This window comes from Drosophila biarmipes, unplaced genomic scaffold, assembly GCF_025231255.1.
Source record: "Drosophila biarmipes strain raj3 unplaced genomic scaffold, RU_DBia_V1.1 ptg000023l, whole genome shotgun sequence".
Classification (NCBI taxonomy): domain Eukaryota; kingdom Metazoa; phylum Arthropoda; class Insecta; order Diptera; family Drosophilidae; genus Drosophila; species Drosophila biarmipes.
Window position 1 is genome coordinate 133,906 of NW_026114540.1, and position 19,317 is coordinate 153,222.

The window sequence follows — 19,317 nt, forward strand, 5'->3', positions numbered from 1 at the left end:
GGTAACGATCAATTCGTTATTAATTCCAAAATATTTAAAGAAATAAAAACTCTATTTAACAATTTTTAAAACGCCTTTTAAGATCAAGAAATTACACTCAGAAAACAGCGCCTTCGTTTGCTGACTTACGATCTTATGAATTTAATGGACACAATTACATAAGCGAAAATAGATGCTTTCAACACAAAAATTCTAAACAACTGACATACCGGAAACTTATAAACATGAACAAAAACCTGTTATTATTACTGATTTATTGGATATATCTGAATTTAAAATCGCTTTGCACCTTGATCTTCTTATTATATATATTAAATACCCTATAATTATCGATCGTTGTGAAGGTTACAACTTAAGATCCATTTCGCACAGTGATGGAAAATTTTTAATCAATAATCATGTCGCAAAACGGAATTATTAAACAACTATTGCACATCAAACACAGAAGATTCTTGTTTAACCAGATTACTAAATGGAGAAAATCTGGGACATATTTAATAACCTTTAATGGCACCACTAAAATGAATAATAAATAATGTAATAATGTAGGTAATAAAATATTGGAATACATCACTGCACGAAAATATACTGACTTCTTAATTTCCGAATATATTATATCAAATGATTCCGACTTCTCATTCGATTATGTTAACGTATTAAATCCTTTTATTCTAATTAAACGAGCCCAAATACCAATTAGATTATTATTGGTCATATTTCATTTTTATATTTAATTACCATGCTTTTATGGAATATGACCAATAGTAATCTAATTGGTATTTGGGCTCGTTTAATTAGAATAAAAGGATTTAATACGTTAACATAATCGAATGAGAAGTCGGAATCATTTGATATAATATATTCGGAAATTAAGAAGTCAGTATATTTTCGTGCAGTGATGTATTATGTATTAAATACAGAAAATTCTTAATATGCAAACCACGAACAATCCACATTGAAATACAACCAGAAACTTCTTTCCCCAACAATGAAAATACTGTAGAGGAAAATATCATTGTATTATTGACTAATCAGCTACATTTATTATACCCATCAGTTCTAAAGACGGGACGATCCAATTTAGAATGGGGGAGCTATGTGACACATTACAAAGGGGCCCTTGCCCAATTTATAAACAACTTTGAGTTAAGAGCTTTTTTCCATTCTTTAAACAAAGCCTCCAATCGATTCCCACCCATATCAGTTTCACACTTTGCGCTTCAAACGGATACTGTAAACATCCAAGCCGATATTTTAAACACCAGTGCCCCAAAAAGGAAGCCCTAAGTCCGCTAACGTAAACACCGATTTTCGGCAGAATTTCAATTGTGCAAAATTTCAATTTCAAATTCAATTGACACATTTCATTATCCTATTTTCCGACTCTCTTGGATGATTTTCTTAATCAGATTTTTGAGATAAATTGAAATTATTGAACAGCGACCGTTTTTGAATCCGAATTGAATCCGAGCAGTGAAAGTTTAGTTTGTTACTAATAACAATTGTGTAAACTAATGAATAAGAAATAACAATAAAAAATATATTTTTGTTTACAAAATGCACTAAGCAATAATTTAATTTGCATAGTTATTATTTTGCACGTTTAATGTTTGTGCAGTGTCTTTCGTTATTGTTTTATCTAATTGCCTTCTCCCTTTCTTCCAAACGCTTTTTGGAGCCGTTAGAGTCTTGTTGTTGGAACATCAAAAAATTACGCTCCCCTAGCTTACTCACTCCCGCTCACTTTCTCCCGCTCTTTAACTGTCTGTTACTTGCGTAGTTTGCTCTGTGGTTGATAATGTTATTTTGTTATTTAAAGAAATGCTAGGTTTTGATTTCGGGTGCACAACAGAGCATTCCGTGCCATTCGTGCGAGAATATTATTATATATAACGTCTTGGCTTTTCGGGCCTAGTACGCGCTACAATACAATACAAGAAATGGCTTGCGCTAATAATTTTTAATTGTGATAAATGTATTCCTTACAAAAAACACTGTTACGGATCTAATCCGAAACTTCGGATCTGCTTGTGGCGCAGCTCACTAGCCGTATGCTATCTGAGCCCAATTCTCCAAAGCGTAAAAAGAAAGCGGTCGATAGACAACCCACTGAAACTCTCAGCTGACGCACAAACTGAAAAAAAAATAAAAAATGCAATGCCAAATGCCAAGAACGCGAGTTTGATTCCAACGCCACATGTTGACTCAACGGAGTATAGACTGAAACTGGTAGAGCATTTATAAATGCTGTAGTACCAAAACCTGTCAAATGCGTGGTACCTAAAACAGTCAAATGTGTACCGCAGCGGAAAGAAATTTTAGTTTCTCGGCTAAGTCCTGAACTTTTATCTCTGGACATTAACAAAGTTCAGATGGATAATCTAAAGGTTTAACAATTAAATTGTCAATATGCTAGGGAAGTATTATCATTTAAGATGGCGGTGTTCCCTGTGCTCATTTTGCTATATACTATATGCTCAGCTAGTTTTTGTCCAGTAGGCATTTTTGTTAATGTGTACGAAGCTAAAAAAAAAGAAAATTCTGTTACGAACTGCAGGGGCACTACAGGTGCAGAGTGCCCCTAATGCCACAGCACGCAACATAAAATATATCGAAATCTCTGCTGTCTTACTTCACTAAACTGTCGGTCATTACTAAGAACAAAAACGTAAACAAAGGTAAATATATACAAATATTGACGGTAAAATGGGTTTTATTATTTTATTATTTTATCAGATTTGCTTCTTAGATCTCAGTACTCAGTCATATTGATAGATAATCGTAGAAACACAGAGAAGACTCAGTTAAGAGAGACAGGGTTTCTTTGACTGCTCAATTACACTTGAAGCGATTATCTCTTCAATCTCCGCAAATATTAATTTTGGGTATAGCATTGCCAACATTAATTACGTGTTCGGTAAGTACGTGCGTACATCGGATAGACAAAGGTCTTCTTTTTCGTAGGAGCGTATTTTCTGCTTAAGTGATTTCTTTTGACTTTCCGTTAGGATCTGCATTGGTACGCTATATTAGTCGAAACACCTCCTTTTTCTTTGACATTCCGCGTTATTAGCAGTTCTTATTTGTCCCAAACATTTTTTTGACATTGAAGTGAGAATATCCCAAGTGATATGCCTCCTATGTAATGGGCTTGTGTATTTCGCCAACCTAACATTAAATGCTTCCGTTATATTGTCCTCGCTTTAGACTTACTGCTGCGATTCCAGTGTCCTCTGGGTTCAGTGAAAACGTCGGACAACCATCCGTGTGAGTGAAACTATCTGCCGTAACTAGGTTAAGGCTGATTCGTTTCCTTTGGTTTAAAGATATCCTTAGCTACAAATTTATAATAATACAATGGCTTTCGCTGAATTGAAGTTTTCTGTTTCGTCTAGTACTGCTACCACGAAGCGGAATGCAAACTTGCGTTTAAAGTTTAAACAAAAGTATTTCCAAGTGCCATTCGTATCGGCCGGATGAAATATTCAGAACCTTTTACTTGCTTGGCCTCCGAAGAATAAATGCGCTCTTATTTTTTTGTGTTTTGTGCCTTTGTGATTTTTTAATTTGATCCCAGTGCCAAATTTACGTTGACGTTTTTTTTGATAGTTTTATTTCACTTCATTTTTCTTTTTGTTTTCTTATAATGGCCCTTGTCTGTTCCAAGAAAAACTGTACACTTGCGTCTTCATCGAAAGACCCCTTTATTTTTTGCTGGCTATGCGATTCGCTGATAAACGTCAAATGTGCAGGATTCACCGGCAGAGTAAAAGTTTTTATTGATCTTAACTCTGATCTTATGTGGTCATGTGGGTCCTGCCAGGAAATAGTGGTTGAGATGAGCGGCTTTATGAAGCAGTCTCGAGACAAAAGTTTTTGGCCTAATGATGATTTAGTAATTAAAGAATTTGTTCCAAATAAACCGAGAACAATAAACAGGCCCTCCACTGTGCAAAAAAAAATAAAAAGTTTAATTTTGGCGTATCAAAATGTTAGGGGACTAAATATGAAGCTATTCAATATTCTAATAACATTAATACTTATAGGACCGATCGCCACTCACGTAGGGGGGGCGTTGTGCTGATTGCCGTTACCTCTAGCCTGACATCTGAAAGAATTCTTATTCATATCCCGAATGAAATTGAATTTCAAAGTGTGAAAGTTTCCTTGCAATCTTTATCTGTTTTTGTTACGTTCTTATATTCCACCTGGCTCTCTTTTCGTAAATGTGACTATAATAAACTTAACGATATGATTTCTCATTATAATTGCACAGACTTGTACAGACATTGAAAGTGACACTAAACTATTCTCTACAGTCTTAAATACGTTTTTCAATGAATGCTTACCTGATGGGTTTCTTTCAAACCTAGACAAGCCTCCTGGGTTACCAATGCGCTTTAAAGATTTATAAACCTTAATCTTACACTTATAGAAAGTATAAAAAATCGGGTAGACCAGGAGATTTTTCGTAATATTTGGTGGCTCGAACGGATTTTAATTTTCTCAATAGTCATTGCGTTTCCATGTATCTAAATCGATGTAAATTTTAATTTTCAAACGATCCGAAACAGTTTTACAACTTTGCTGATTCCAAGCGTAAGTCATCGGCATTGCCTTCATCGTTACGTTTAAACTCAATGGAAGCATAGACGGATTCTGAAATTGCTGATTTATTTGCTGATTTTTTCCAAACTACTTATAGTTCGACAGCTTGGTCGTTAATGGTGGTTATTTTTTCTCTCCTAAAAGATTTAAAAAAAAACAACCCCAAATTATTCTCCCGGTCCAGATGGACTTCCTGGATGTGTGCTTAAGGTTCGTGCGTCATCCATTTGTAAACCGATACTTAAACTTTTTAATTTTTCTATTTCATCATCAGTTCTTCCTTCTATCTGGAAGGACTCTTTTATTATTCCACTCCATAAAAAGGGTGCGAAGGCAGATGCCCAAAATTACAAAGGTATTTCTAAATTGTCGGCGATCCCTAAAATATTTGAACGTATTATCACTTCTCATTTGTAACATTTATGTTCCTCGCTTATATCACAGTGTCAGCATGGCGAAGATCGACCACCACCAGCCTTCTTGAATTGACGTCTATTGGTATAAATGGATTTATAAAAAAATAAAGACTGGCATTGTTTATACAGATTTTAGTAAAGCCTTTTACTCCGTTAACCACTCTCTTCTTTTATTTAAATTAGATCAGCTTGGGTTCCCTGGTAATCTATTATCTTAGATTTCAAGTTACTTGAATTGTAGGACTCAGAGGGTAATATTCAAGAATGATGTTTCAAAATTTATGTACGTGATATCTGGAGTGCCTCAGGGTAGTCATTTGGGCCCTTTGCTGTTTACTTTGTTTATTAACGATCTTGCCTCATTCTCATGTACTTATGTATGCTGATGATGTTAAGCTTTGTTTATCATATAATGATATAGCGCCGGGATCTTATTTACAGTCAGATATTAATTGTTTTCGAGGATGGTGTGAGTACAACCTTTTAAATTTTAGCTACCTTAAGCTAGGGGTACACCTACGTTTATCAGTTACTTTCTTAAAAATGCGCCACTTGACCGTATATATTCAGTTAACGATTTAGGTGTCCTTCTGGACCCTAAACTTAAATTTGATTGCCACATTATGTCCACTGTTAACAAAGCCATGAGTGATCTTGGGTTTATAAAGCGTTGGTCAAAAGAATTTGATGACCCTTATACGTTCAAATTATAATTTATCTCCCTTGTGCGTCCTGTTTTGGAATATTGTTCGTCGGTTTGGAGTCCACAATATCAAGTGCACATCGACCGTATTGAGTCGGTACAAAAAAATTTCTCTTGTTTGCCCTGCGTAGTTTGAACTGGGATGAAAACGTAAGGCTACCTTCCTACCAGAGTAGATTACAATTGCTCAATTTACTTACACTTGTAAATCGTAGAACGATGCTCGGTACTATTTTTATACAAAATCTTATAAGAGGTGACATTGATTCTGCAGATCTTTTTAACCGCCTAACATACAAAGTCCCTGTTATACTAACACGAAATTATTATCCTCTAAATTTGCCACGATGTACATCAAATAATTGTCTGCACGGGCCCTTCCGCGTTCTGTCTAATAAGTATAACTACCTTTATCAATTAATTTGCATTTCAACTTCTATCACGGTATTAAAAACTAATATTTTTACTCATTTGCTTCATTCTTAGTTGTGGCTTTTATTTTTATTTGTGTCCCGTCTCTATTTGTTTTATTTATCTTCCTCACATACTCGAATTTTTTGCCCAAATTGATTAAAGGGGTATATATAAAAATTCCTTGGTTTGCAGACTATGTTAAGACCTTTCTAGAAGTGTTCAATCGTACCCAAATTGTTTGTGTTGCTACCCGCTGGTAATAAGTAGATGTACGCCGATGATGATTCTATTTTGTATTCCAGTCTACATTTTCGAAACTGCTTTCCTTTAGAATTATCTGCTGTTTTAAAGGTTCCTGAGGTAAGTAAGATTACACAAAAGTAATTTGGTTAATTGAGATAGGAGATCACCGAATCTTATTGCGAAATGAATCTCCACTAGGGTCCCACACATTAGGCTCCATTGTGTAGCGTGTGCGTTAATAAGAATCGAATAAGAGGTCGCGCCCTGTCCTTTTCTTTTGACTAAGCTCGCCGGATGGGGTATGGCTTCTTTCTTCATCCTTCTATGCTACAAAATTAAGTGCACTGTTCGGATACTTACAGATTGGACTAAGATGCGAACTAATTAGATTTTTTCATTATACTTCACATTTATTCAAAATTTTTGATTATAATAACAACATAATACTTATCAAAAAGTAAACGCTATCATGTCGTTTTTCTAATTGCGAGAGGCAATTCGCGATACTTATAAAAATTACTTTATGTTATGGGTGGCGGACTTAACTCAAAAATTAATTGCGAATGGCAGGGATATTTCTTACAACTGTTTTTGGACTGGAATTACATTTTTAAAATACCACCAACTGAACATTATTCAAGGTATTAAGAGAAAATAATAACCAAAAAAATTCCTGTCAACAAGGACCTTCGGCTGTCGCTGTAAGCCAATGATAAGCTGGGATACTCCTCCAGATGTATGCGTGTTTTGTGCAGGTGGAGAGCGCATCGCCGATCGGACAATTTTGGGTAGAGCGGTAACGTAACGATGTTCCAAACAGACGGTTCGTGTATCTGCGACAAGCAATTAGTGAAAACGTGCGTATATTGCGAAAAAAAAACCCATCTACCGATGTCGTCGAGCGATGCACGTCAGACCAACTCAGCTTAAATTGTAGTCAACACCTTGTACATAAATTGAATTTAAAATTCACTCTGTATAGTTTGCTCACCGATAATTACCTGCAGCAGTATGAACTCCGTTAAGAAGGTATGGAAAATCACTTTTACAATACGTTCTCCAGAATTGGTACTAACCTTTGGCACCGACCGAGAATATTTGAAATCTTGAACACACTTACGCAGTAGTCCAAAGAAAACGCAAAAACTCACCACAACGTACTATTGAAATTCTAAAACTTTTTGTGGCATTATTTAATAAATTATATATAAAATTTAAATGAAATAATATAAACAAAGAAGAACGCTATAGTCGAGTGACTCGACTATCAGATACCCGTTACTCAGCTTGAGAAAGAAAATAAAAAAATTTCTAGCATGACAAAATGCGGCCACCACAGTTTTGGGCGGTTTGTGAGCGTTAGAGTGCGCGTGACAAATTTTGTTTGGGTCAATCGATAGGTATTGATAAGACAAATACGTTTTAGCAAAAAAAATATTTCTAGCATGACAATTGTGGCCACCACAAAATGGGCGTGGCACATTTTTTGGTGAGTCGATAAGTATGGATGAGACAAAAACATACCTGTTACATACTTTCTGACGAATCTAGTATACTCTTGAACTCTATGAGTAACGGGTATAAAAAGATGGGCATAGTCCCTTTAACATATATAAAAACATTTTTTAAAACACAATTTTTTTTATAAAAACACCAAACCTAAAATACAAAAAACAATAGATTGCCAATTTTTTTTCTAATTTTGTGGAGAAATTTAAAGTTTCTTTTTACTATCCATATAATTCTTAACAAAAACTCTAAAAACCTTTAAAATTGTATAATACCCTCTGCAAGGGAATACAAATTACAATTAGTTAAAATCGTCATTAGTTAAAGAAAAATTTCTGATTCTTTCTTTTATTCTTTACAAAAAAAAATTAATGACGAAATAACAAAACCGATCATTTTCAAAATTATAAAATACAATTGGTTTTCAATGCGAATATCACACAATGTTTGACAAAGACAAAGAGTAAGTAGACAAAAATCAATTGATACGAACAGAAAAAATGTAAGCTGTACGAACTAGGCTACTAGAAACAGTTTTGCCTTATAAAATAAATTAGTCTTTATATTTTCCTTTTAATTAGAACAAAAAAGTTGATGAATTATGAACAACAAGAAATATTTTTACGCGAGTCTTAATAACTGAAAGTTTGAGGCCTTAGCCTAAACTTTAAGATACAAATTTTTTGTTTTCACATTAATTAATATTTTATAGAAAACTAAAGTTTCTTAGGAGTTCACGATCAAAAACTTATTTCTCAATTAGAGCGCTTGGCTTTTCTCGTTTAAAAAATTAAAGTTAAATTATAAGTACAATTTGTACTCATATAAAGGAAAAGTGTTCAAAAAAGAGCAAAAACTACCAAATTAGGTACATCTTCTTTGATAAATTTGTATGAAAGTAAGTATTTTGCACTCAAATTTTTGTAATAATTTCAGATTTGACCTTAAAATATTTACCCCGGTCGGCATTAGTATTTTGACGAAACCAAAGCTATATATATTTATAATTTGAACTTACTTCTTTTAACTTTTGGCATCAATGGAATGGTAATTTAAATACCGTTTGAATGGTACATTACTTTTCGTAGCCTATTCAGTAGCAGAAGTTAGATTAGGCAAGCCGAAGTTTGTAAGCCCTTGCAGTTATAAAAAAAAACATTGATGTTGGTAACACCATTTTAAATCTTAAAGGGTTTTTGTTCACTGTGCTCATTTTGTAACTATATGCTGAGCTAGTTTTTGGACAGTAGGCATTTTTGTTAATGTGTACGTAGCTAAAAACAAAGAAAATTCTGTTACGAACTGCATATTTTTCGGTGACAGTACCCATAATGCCACAGATCGCAACATAAAATATCGACAACTCCGCTGTCCTACATCACTAAACTGTCGGTCATCACTAGGAACAAAAACGTAAAAAAGGGAAATATATTCAAATATTGACGGAAAAATGGTTTTTATTTGGTGGCTATTGATGACTTAGAAAAGCGCTCCCACCCAACCATGGATGCCCTTAAGATGCTGCCGGGATGCTCACCATCCAGAGGATTTCTTATCAGGTTATAAGCGCCGCGTAAAGTTATGCTCCACCAGTCAAGTATGGGTAGTGCTCGCATGAAATCACGGCCCTCAAAAGGAACACACGCGAGGCGTGCGTGTCGGGTCACCTAATCCTGAGAAGCTCCTGAGGAAAAGAAGGGACAGGCCAAGAAAGTGACGTATCCGCACTGTAAACTATACCATTTAACTAATACTTGCAACCTTCTAACTCTACGCAAACGACGAGGACAAATATGGCTCTCGAGTCTAAATCCGGAAAAATTCACAACCACGCAGGGAAGTAAATATCAATATATATAATCAAGGATATCCTAAAATTAAGCCAATAGTTGCCCGGCTTGGAGGGCAATTATTGCCCGGGCTTAAGACTTCTCGCCGGAGGCCAGCGGCAATATAGATCTTCAAGATAGATAACTCAGCGAAATAAAAATCTGTATTAAGCAATAGTTGCTCAGAATAAACGTCTTTGTCTACTTGACGACTTGCTAATCCTGGCTCCACATTTTCAGAAGCACTTGAAATACTTGCGTCGGGTAGCCCACAGTCTGAAATCAGCCGGTTAATGAAGTCAAAGTTTTGCTTCGTATTTCTGACTGAGGGAATATATTCCCTCAAGGGAATCAAATTATATATATGAATATATTGATCGTCTCTATCTATTTATCGTTGCTATTAATTGCTGCATTAACTGGGTTAAGGGTTTGCAGGTTTCTTGAATAACATTTACAAAAGTATCTTGATCTGATATTCATCTTCTAATCGCCCTATTGGCCTAACATATCGATAGAGTCCCTCCCATTATTGACTCCAATTTCAAAGTCAACCAATGATTTCGAGAGGTGATAACCGGACTTTTAGCAGAATGACGAAATAATTGGTAGCTTTGGAGATAGAATGGGACTAAGTGGCGGGCACTGTAGCCGCCATCTTGTAGTTCGATCGGCGCTTGAAGCGGGGCCCACGTATGATGTCACGGTGATGCTCGTATACTTTGTTTTTCCTTCTTTCAGATCACAGCCAGATGTCCTTATCGTGATACACTCCCAGAATGCGGCCTTGGAGGTCTTCCAGCAAGTATGTATTACCGCCGACGGATTTGACCTGGCCTTTAGAAACTTGCGTTCGCCCCATTATTTGCTTGTGCACCTTAGCGTGGATTACTAGCAGCTTGTCTTTGGTCTGCATTCTGGCCCTTTCATGGTTGACCAGTGACCCGAGTAGTCTGTGTATCTTGTAGCTGGAACCGTTGAGGAACATGTGATAGCCGAAAACGATGAAGAACGGCGCTTCTCCTGTGGCTGAGTGGACAGTGTTTCGGATGGCCACCTCAATCTCCGGCAGATGTGCATCCCATTCCAGGTGATCTTCGTCCAAGAAGCTGCGAATTGCGGCCAAGACGTTCCTGTTTACTCTCTCCGCGGAGTTGTTCTGTGGTGAGTATACTGGAGACTTCAGGTGATGTATACCGAAGACTTCAACCATCTCCGAATGCATCTTCTCAGGCACCCCAAACATATAAAATACCTCGTTTACAATTAAATTCATTACGTTCGACGCCGTCGCCTTTATCAACTCCTTTAAGAAGGTGCCCATTCTTGGACCTGAGATACTTACCAAGAAAATCGAATTGCCTTTTCGTCTCTACCCTTCTTCCGAATCCGACCTGAATCCTGAACTTTTGCGCTTTGGACTCTTTGCACACCTCGCGGCCCCAGCCAATAGAACTGGCGTCGCAGGGTCTCCGAGGTCTTTGTCATTCCAGCAAGCTCTCTCAAGCTGTGCGTCAGGCTTTGCAGGACCCATCCCATTCCATTTCAACTTCCATTCGATTCCCTTTAATGCGTCTTTCCTTATTAGATTACTCAAGCGCTTGAAGATTAGACACCGCCGTCCACCTTGAGGTCTGGTAAGTGCTCCCTGTTGGACTTACGTCTTGCACTAACTCCATCGGATCTATCAGGATCTCCTCAATGATGCCGGATAGGACGTCGACGACTTTGTTCTCGCTGCCTTTGCAATGTTCAATGCTGAAATCGCAGCTCTGCAGCTGGAAAGACCACCTTGCTAGTCGTCCGGACAGATTACTCTTCTTCCGTGACCGAGTAATTCAACTGGTGTATGTTCAACTTGGCCGAGAAGAACGCGATAGACTGCTCGTTCCCGTCATATTTCCGCTGAAACAATACTGCCTCGACGCCAACGTGGAATGTGTGAGACTGGATGTAGAAATGAAATCCGCATCAACCAGGAGCGTCGCGCTCGTCGTGGCCAGCTTTAGGTCATATACTGCCTGTGTGCGCAGGGACTTAAGAAAAACTTCGTGTTTCCAGTCTTCTTCAAGGACTCGAAGAATGGTGCGGCTAGCGTAGTGAAGTTCTTGACGAACCGTCGATACCATCCTGTGCTAAGGAAGGCTCGTAATTCCTTAATTGATTTAGGGTTAATTGTCGAAACACGTCCAGGATCCATCCGCCATCTGCCAAAACAGAAACTTTGGTTCTACGCTGGAGATGTAGGGCGTCTGATCTATCCTGGAAAGTATTCCTTCAATGCGGGGCAGAGGATATGCTTAATGGTCAATGCGTTCAACTTTCTAGCATCCTTAAAGAACCTGTTTCTCCCTAGTCTTTCCCTGGTCTATCGACACTACTGTTGAGCGATTGCTCCATGGGTTTTTTCTCCTCTCGATGACACCCAGCTTTCCTCTTCGACCACCTTTTGCTTCGCCAGAGAAATCGAGTAAGAACGATCTTTTAGAACCCGAGCTTCTTCCATCAGCTCAACGGAATGCCTCTCCAAAGGCAAAGGACATCCCTTTCAAAGGTAAGGAACTCTTCCTTGACCTTATCTACTGCCAGCTTTTTCTCGGCAAGAGGCTCAATAATTCGGACTCCTCTCTTACCTCTTTGTCATCTTCCTGGTCGGTGTAGTGCTCCATCTGGTTGGCATGGATTTCTTCAGTTGCCTTGGCGCCTCTCGCCACTGGCCTTCCTACAACGGTTATAACTAGTCCGAACGCCTGCCAGAAGTCGACTCGGTGTTTTTCAGTGGTGGGCAAAGGTAGAAATTGACCGGCTTACTTACGCCTGTGTAGCCGTCAGGACTACGGAAAAATATGTTTGGACGGCAACACGAGCTCTTGACAGCCGTTGTCGTATAACCGCGGCTCATCCCGGCCGTGCGTGGCGATCACCCGCTGGATGGTACTCCAGGTCCTGGCTAAGGCTACTCTCGATTCCCGGCGAGTCATTCACCGGCGGTCGGGGTCACTGCCTGGGTGGCAATTCCGGCGATCTTCGGAAGCATTTTTCCGTCTCCTGCCGATGACAAATTTTGGCTGGGTCATTTGCGCCGCCTTCTAGACACGACGGAGTGTGCACTTTCTATGATTGGCTACTTGCGCTCTCTTGGACCGGCTGCGGTCTGCTATCGGCTGGCCTAAGGACGTCATTCAAAAACTTTATCACGTCCATATCAAATAATGCCAAGCCCATGTCTTCACGAACACAAAATCGAATTCTATTTTTTTTCTTCTCTTTACAGCTCTGGACATGGGGAGATGGAACTGCACGTGGGGTTGCCACTGTCCACGATTACGCCATTAAATATATAACTGATATAAAAGTAGAAGTTCAGGACGGGAAGAAAAACCCAGGAACCCAACATCGTAAAAAAAAACATTTTACTTAAATAAATAACGAATACAAGCTTTAAAACTACTTTATCACAGATTTTCTTCAGTGTCTCCCGTAATGAAAATTTTGGTTTTGTTCAGGATGCTAGGATCAGGATCATCTAGCAATTGCAATTTATGTTGCTCCCCACAGTTCGGGATGACGAGGGCGTCAGGGTCATAAATGGGAGAGTCGTTGTCGCCTCAACAAATTTGGGCGCCACAAAGTTATGAACTGCATATTTTTCGGTGGCGTTTTCAGTTTTTCCAGGGCAGAGTATCCATAATGACACAGCTCGCAACATAAATTTGCGACAACTCCTCTGTCTCACATCACATCACTATCGGTCATGTCCAAGAACAAAACTTATTGTTGGTGTTACAAATATTTAATGAATATGTTAAGTACAATCTGATCTATCCTTCCTCAGCGTTTAAGACCAAAAACATTGCCACGGTCTCCAATATTTACGCGGTCAAAGCAAAGGATTTGTTGCCAGGGAAAGGTTACAGGCGCCGCGAAAAGTTATGCTGTACCAGTCACGTGTTGGTAGAGCGCGCAATGCAACACGGCACTCAAAATGAGCACACTGGAGGCGTGCGTGTCGGTTACGTAAAGGTACGTATCTGTACTGTAAACTATACCATTTAACTAATACTCGAAAACTTCTGATTCTAGGCAAACGACGAGGACAAATAATGCTCTCGGGTCTATATCCGGATAAATTCACAATCACATAGGGAAGTAAATATCAATATATATAATCAAAGTGCGCGCATGGCCCGGCTTGGAGGGCGATTATAGCCCGGGCTGAAGACATCTCGCCGAAGCCCCAGCGGCAATATGGGTCTTGAAGATGGATAACTGGAGCAACACGGTGAGTTGTGTACGGCAGTCCGAGATTCGGCCGCCCCAAAAAAATAGCAGTATTTCTCAACGCCGCGATGCGACACTGGAAGATTCCGAGATGAGGTTGACGTTGTAGTCCGGAACGGACTCACCGGGAATTGGTGGATGTCGTCGGCGTGGAAGGCTGGTCTTCTGTGCGTGACACCGCATCTGGCCCGCCAGATTTATCCCGCTGCTGCAGCTATCGACCTAACCTATCGAAAGAGTCCCCCCATTATCGACTCTAATTGCAATAATTCGTTCAAAAGAAGTTGAAAATCCCTTCAAAGAGCTATCTACATCTTTATCTATCTCAAAAAACAACATATTTTTCTTCTGCTTTGCTATCAGAATAAAAGAGGTTTACAAAGTGAACTGACCAAATTGTATAGAGATAGTTTTTCCTTTTCTTCCCATGTTATTATGTTTACAGAAACCGTATTATCCAACGCTGGAGCTGACTATTGACACGGGTGCAAATGTGCATGAACTATCTGACAAGTCAGATAAACACATTCCCTGCTTTCGTGGAGAAAACTTTACACTTACTAATAATCTTATAGCTTGCTCAGATTGGTCTAATCTGTACTTTTGTACTAACGTAACTGAAACTGGTAATATATTTTATAATGTGTTCAGGCCGCGAAGCACTTGGTATGGTCCACTCTCCCCTCTCTTCAATTGCCCGCTCCCGCTTCCAGGCTCTCCCGCTTTTCCGCTCCCTGAAGTTGTCACCACTGCGCGAGCTCGGCTTAGACTTACGGCAGTTCGATTGTGGTACTTGACCCCAGTAAACGGCTGTCGCACCCCCGCCTACGTTCTCAAGATCAAAGTTGTGTTCCCTTTTTCCTTCGATCACGGGCAACTCGCGAAACTAGTGTTTTTCCCACATCGCACCATACCCCGCCGTCACCAGCGAAGTCCAGGGCGGCAGCCGATCACGACGCTGCCGATTCCCGCCGCCGCCGCCTCTAGACGCCACCACTACCAGTGACCGGGTTTTCAACGACAAGATAAGTACAAAGTTGTTAAACAATCAATTTTTATTGCCTATCAACCGTCAGCCGTTTCGTTTGACATTCTGTTTGATTTGTCTTAAATCAAACCTCGATTAATCCGACAACGGCAATTAAAACACAATTTTTCCCTTCCTTGCTTTTTCTTTGATCGTGCGGACATTTTAATCCAATTTCCTTTTGTGCAAATTAAGTGCAATCGGAGTACATAAGTACATTTGGCGTTCATCAAAGCTAATTACATCCGAACATACAAACATCTGACAATGTTTTTAAAAACTAAAAAAAAATATAAATAAAATACCATCAACCCAGTTTCTTCATAGTCGTACCACTTGGGTAATTTATTCCTGGGGGTTTGTTTTTTCATACCAAAGAATACGAACCAAAGCGAACTATATCCAAACATCTAAATTTTCCGCACATTCCAGTTCAAAACTGTGATCGTTTCCGTTCTCTGGTTTTTTTTTTTTTGCAAAACAAAGCGCTCCCTTAACTGAAATAAAGCAGTTCCGCATTGTTTGGTATGTCCAGGGAAAGTTCTAACAAGCTATCCCCTGGTCCATCACAAAAAATACCAAGTCGGTAAAGTCGCCCCCTCTCAAGAAGGCTTCTTCTCCCATCGAAAGAATAACGCGAGCCAGCACAAAAATCATCTCTGATCGACTGTCCGAATTGGAAGCCCGAATAAGCATACCCTCGGCGGTCTCTTCTACGTTATCTGTCGTCAATATTCGCCGAGACGAAGACGGTACGATGCATGAACCGCGAGCATTGTAGCAGCCGGAGAAAGTGCAGCTGAGAGCTTGCCAGTTCTCCAAGGCTAAGTACGGCTACTGCTACAGCGCATACGAAAGGTGCGGCGCCCAGATAGCAGATATGATAGCGCAAACTCCGAAGCCTTCCCTAGCGCAAGCTGATCCTTCCGTCAGGCTGCCAGCTTCGTCCGTGCGATACCGAAGTTTTCACCGGTGATTATCTTTGCTGGCCAACCTTTAGGGATTTGTTTACGGCCATTTATATTACACACACGACACACATGCCATAGTTTCCAAGGGGCCTCTTACTAACGATGGTTTTTGCTCAGCTTGGGCTAACCTAACTGAGCGTTTCGAAAACAAACGATTGTTAGTATTGTTTAATGTGCAGTCAGTCACTCAGGAATCTGAGACAGCTTTACGAGAATTGTAAAGCACTATTCAAGGGTGCCTTAATGCGCTAGATATGTGCGGAATCAATATCGGTAATTGGGATTGTATTCTGGTTTACATTTGCTACGCTAAACACACGAAGCACACGCTTTCCTTATGGGAGCAGTCGCTATACGATAAGGCCAATATTTCTACTTGGCAAGAATTGGGTTCCTAATTGAGCGTCACCGGATACTAGAAACCATAGATGACGTGCGACCATCAGGCTCTTAGCAGTCCCAGCCCAGAGCATCAACTTCTGCGTCTGAACTGATTCACACGGGGACATCAGTTGCGTGATTGCGAAAGCACTCACAACTGCTTTACATGCCGCGGCCGCCATCACACGCTAATGCACCGAGGCTACTCATACATCAAGGCCAAAAACACCCGTTCCCGCGGCTACCGGTACTACGGACTCCAGTGTGCAAAATTAGTTTGCGACGGTCCGCTGAGTCCATAAAGCTCTGTCAATTTACTATTCGTCCGCCAAATCGGCCTAGCTTGCAGTTACTTAACTGTGCCTACGTTCTTCCGCAACTAGCGGGAAATCTTCCATCTTGTCCGATTCCGCATCATTTTCTCCGTCTAGCGGATCCAAAGTTTTACGAAAGCGCTCAAATAGATCTTCTGTTCGGGGCCGATATACTCCCATCCATTCCCATAAGCGGTACCTGACCGAATATCTGTGGCTTTCTTCTCGGTCAAGACACAATTTTCGGCTTGATCCTAACAGGACCAAATACGATTTCCGCCTTTTTAACGCGAGTTTCCCACGCGGCTGACACCTCCCTAGATAAACTTCTCACCAAATTTGGGAGGTTGAGGATCTGCCTTAGGATAATTCAGATTATTCGCGTTAGCCCCATTTTTAAGAAATGAGCAACGCATAAAAAGGGATAGTCAACAGAAATCTAAGTATGACTCCATGATACAAAAATATCTCGATCTCAACCATTCCACCCACGATGCTGCCAGATAATACCTTTCGCATCATGCCGTGCTCAAGCCGGAAAGTACAACCATCAAGCTTCGGGTGGTATTTAATGCTTCCAGCCCTTCAGAAAAAGGAATCAGCCTAAATGACATCCTTCATGCTGGCCCAGTCTTAGATTCCGACTTAACCATCGAAATTCTAAAATGGCGTTTTTTCCGATACGTCTATAGTGCCGATATCGAGATGTATCGACAAATTTGGGTAGACCCAAAACACACCCCGTTCCAAGGCATTTTATTCCGCAACAGCGAGGGGTATATCCGAGATTTCGAACTCAAGGCGGTAACGTTTGGAGTCAACTGTGCGCCCTTCCTGACGAATAGAGTTCTGCAACAGCTGGCGACAGACGTGCAGCTGAGCCATCCAAGAGCGAGCAATGTCATTCGCAATTACATGTATGTCGATTATGTTCTGGCGGGAGCTGACTACGCAGAGGAGTCTCTCATTGTTCGGGAGCTACAATGTGCCCAAGATTCCGCGGGGCTCCCATTGAGAAAATGGATCTCCAATAACAAGGAAATTTTAGCTCATATTCAAAGCAAGCATCTTCTAAACACACACTTCCTCGAAATCGACACTGAAAGTACACCCAAAACTCTCGGCGTACGTACGCGTACGTTGGAAAGCGACCTCCGATGAATTTTTCTTCGTCCCACCAGTTTCGACAACGGAAATCTTCACCACAAAACGGTAGGTCCTTTCCCAAATTGCCAAGTTGTTTGATCCAGCAAGCTGGCTAGCTCCATTTTTTGTGTGTGTCAACATCTTCATGCAAGAGATTTGGCTTCAGGAGCTAGGGTGGAACGATGAACTTCCAATTGAGCTGTGCCAAAAGTGGGGGAGTGCCCCTTGGTTGCAACGACCACGATATCAGTGGCTTAGCCAAAGCACCGACATAGTGGGGACCGAGGTAGAAAAGCGTCCTGTCAAGGCCCATGTGGCGACAAAAGACATCCTAGATCGCTTTTCCAAGTTACATACAGCTTTGCGGGTCCTCGCGTATGTCCATCTGTTGTCCGATGTAGGAAACAGTTGCCAATTCCAGAAGGAGGCCCAAGAACTTGTCGCCGCTGAAGGGGTCATGGTCTTTGGCACACATCGCAGATATTTTGCGGCGTGCGGTCGCATAACGGCCTCCAAAGATTTGCGACTTGATGAACGACACCCTATTATCCTGCCGTACGAATGTGCAATCTCACAACTACTGGTGAACTTTACACATCTGATAACGTTACACGGAGGAAACCAGTTAGTGGTACGTCTCACCCGGTCAAGATACTGGGTTCCGAAAAAAAAGAACTTGGTGAAGGCAGTTATTAAAAAGTCTGCGTTATCCACAAAAAGAGATTACAAGTCCAGACGATGGGAAATTTGTCGAAAGGGAGAGTTTCTTTTTCCGGGCCATTCACGTACACAGCGATGGACTTCGCCGACCCTTTTGACATTAAGCATTACATTGGAAGAGCTTGTCTCATTACAAAAGAGTATGTGTTGGTTTTCGTCTGTTTTTCTACAAAGGCCATCCATTAAGAGCCAACATCCGATTTGACGGCCGAGAAAATTATTCATGGCTTTCGCTCGTTTTGTTTCCAGAAGAGGTTGTGCTCGTCAAGTTCAGTCCGACAATGGGAAAACCTTTGTCGGCGCTGCCTCCCTGCTCTCCCGAGATTTTTTACAAACCGTAAAAGAATCTGTGACTGATGCGTATAGTCATTCAATCCTCCTTGGGCACCCCATATGGGAGCCTCTGGGAAACTGGTGTCAAGAGCTTTAATGCATTGTTTTATAAGTCTACTGCTTCGCGAAAATACACGTTTGAAAAGCTTTCCACCCTTCTAGCGAAAATCGAAACTTGTCTGAATTCCACACCGCTGTCTCCTATGTCCGGGGATCCAACTGATCTCATAGCGTTGACACTTTCTTGTTGGCGGGCCTCTTCTATCCATAGTGGAACCCGAAGTGAAGGGAGAATCCAAGTGAACAGGTGGTAACACTTAAAGTCTCTACATTAGGAATTCCGCGATCGATAGATGGAAGAGTATCTTAAGGAGCTCCACAAGCGCAACAAGTGGCAATTTCCCAAGGAAAATCTTCCCGTC

The 19,317-nt window shown here is 40.4% G+C and overlaps 1 long non-coding RNA gene and 1 pseudogene across 1 annotated transcript; both read left to right on the forward strand.

The window, feature by feature from the left end:
- Nucleotides 1-4,713: 4,713 nt before the first annotated feature.
- Nucleotides 4,714-5,140, forward strand: LOC127012152 (uncharacterized). The gene is made up of 3 exons (XR_007765680.1): nt 4,714-4,818; nt 4,883-4,963; nt 5,053-5,140. It is a non-coding gene; the product is annotated as an uncharacterized LOC127012152 (long non-coding RNA).
- An 8,843-nt stretch (nt 5,141-13,983) lies between these two features.
- On the forward strand, nt 13,984-18,992 carry LOC127012153 (uncharacterized; annotated as a pseudogene).
- Nucleotides 18,993-19,317: the final 325 nt, after the last annotated feature.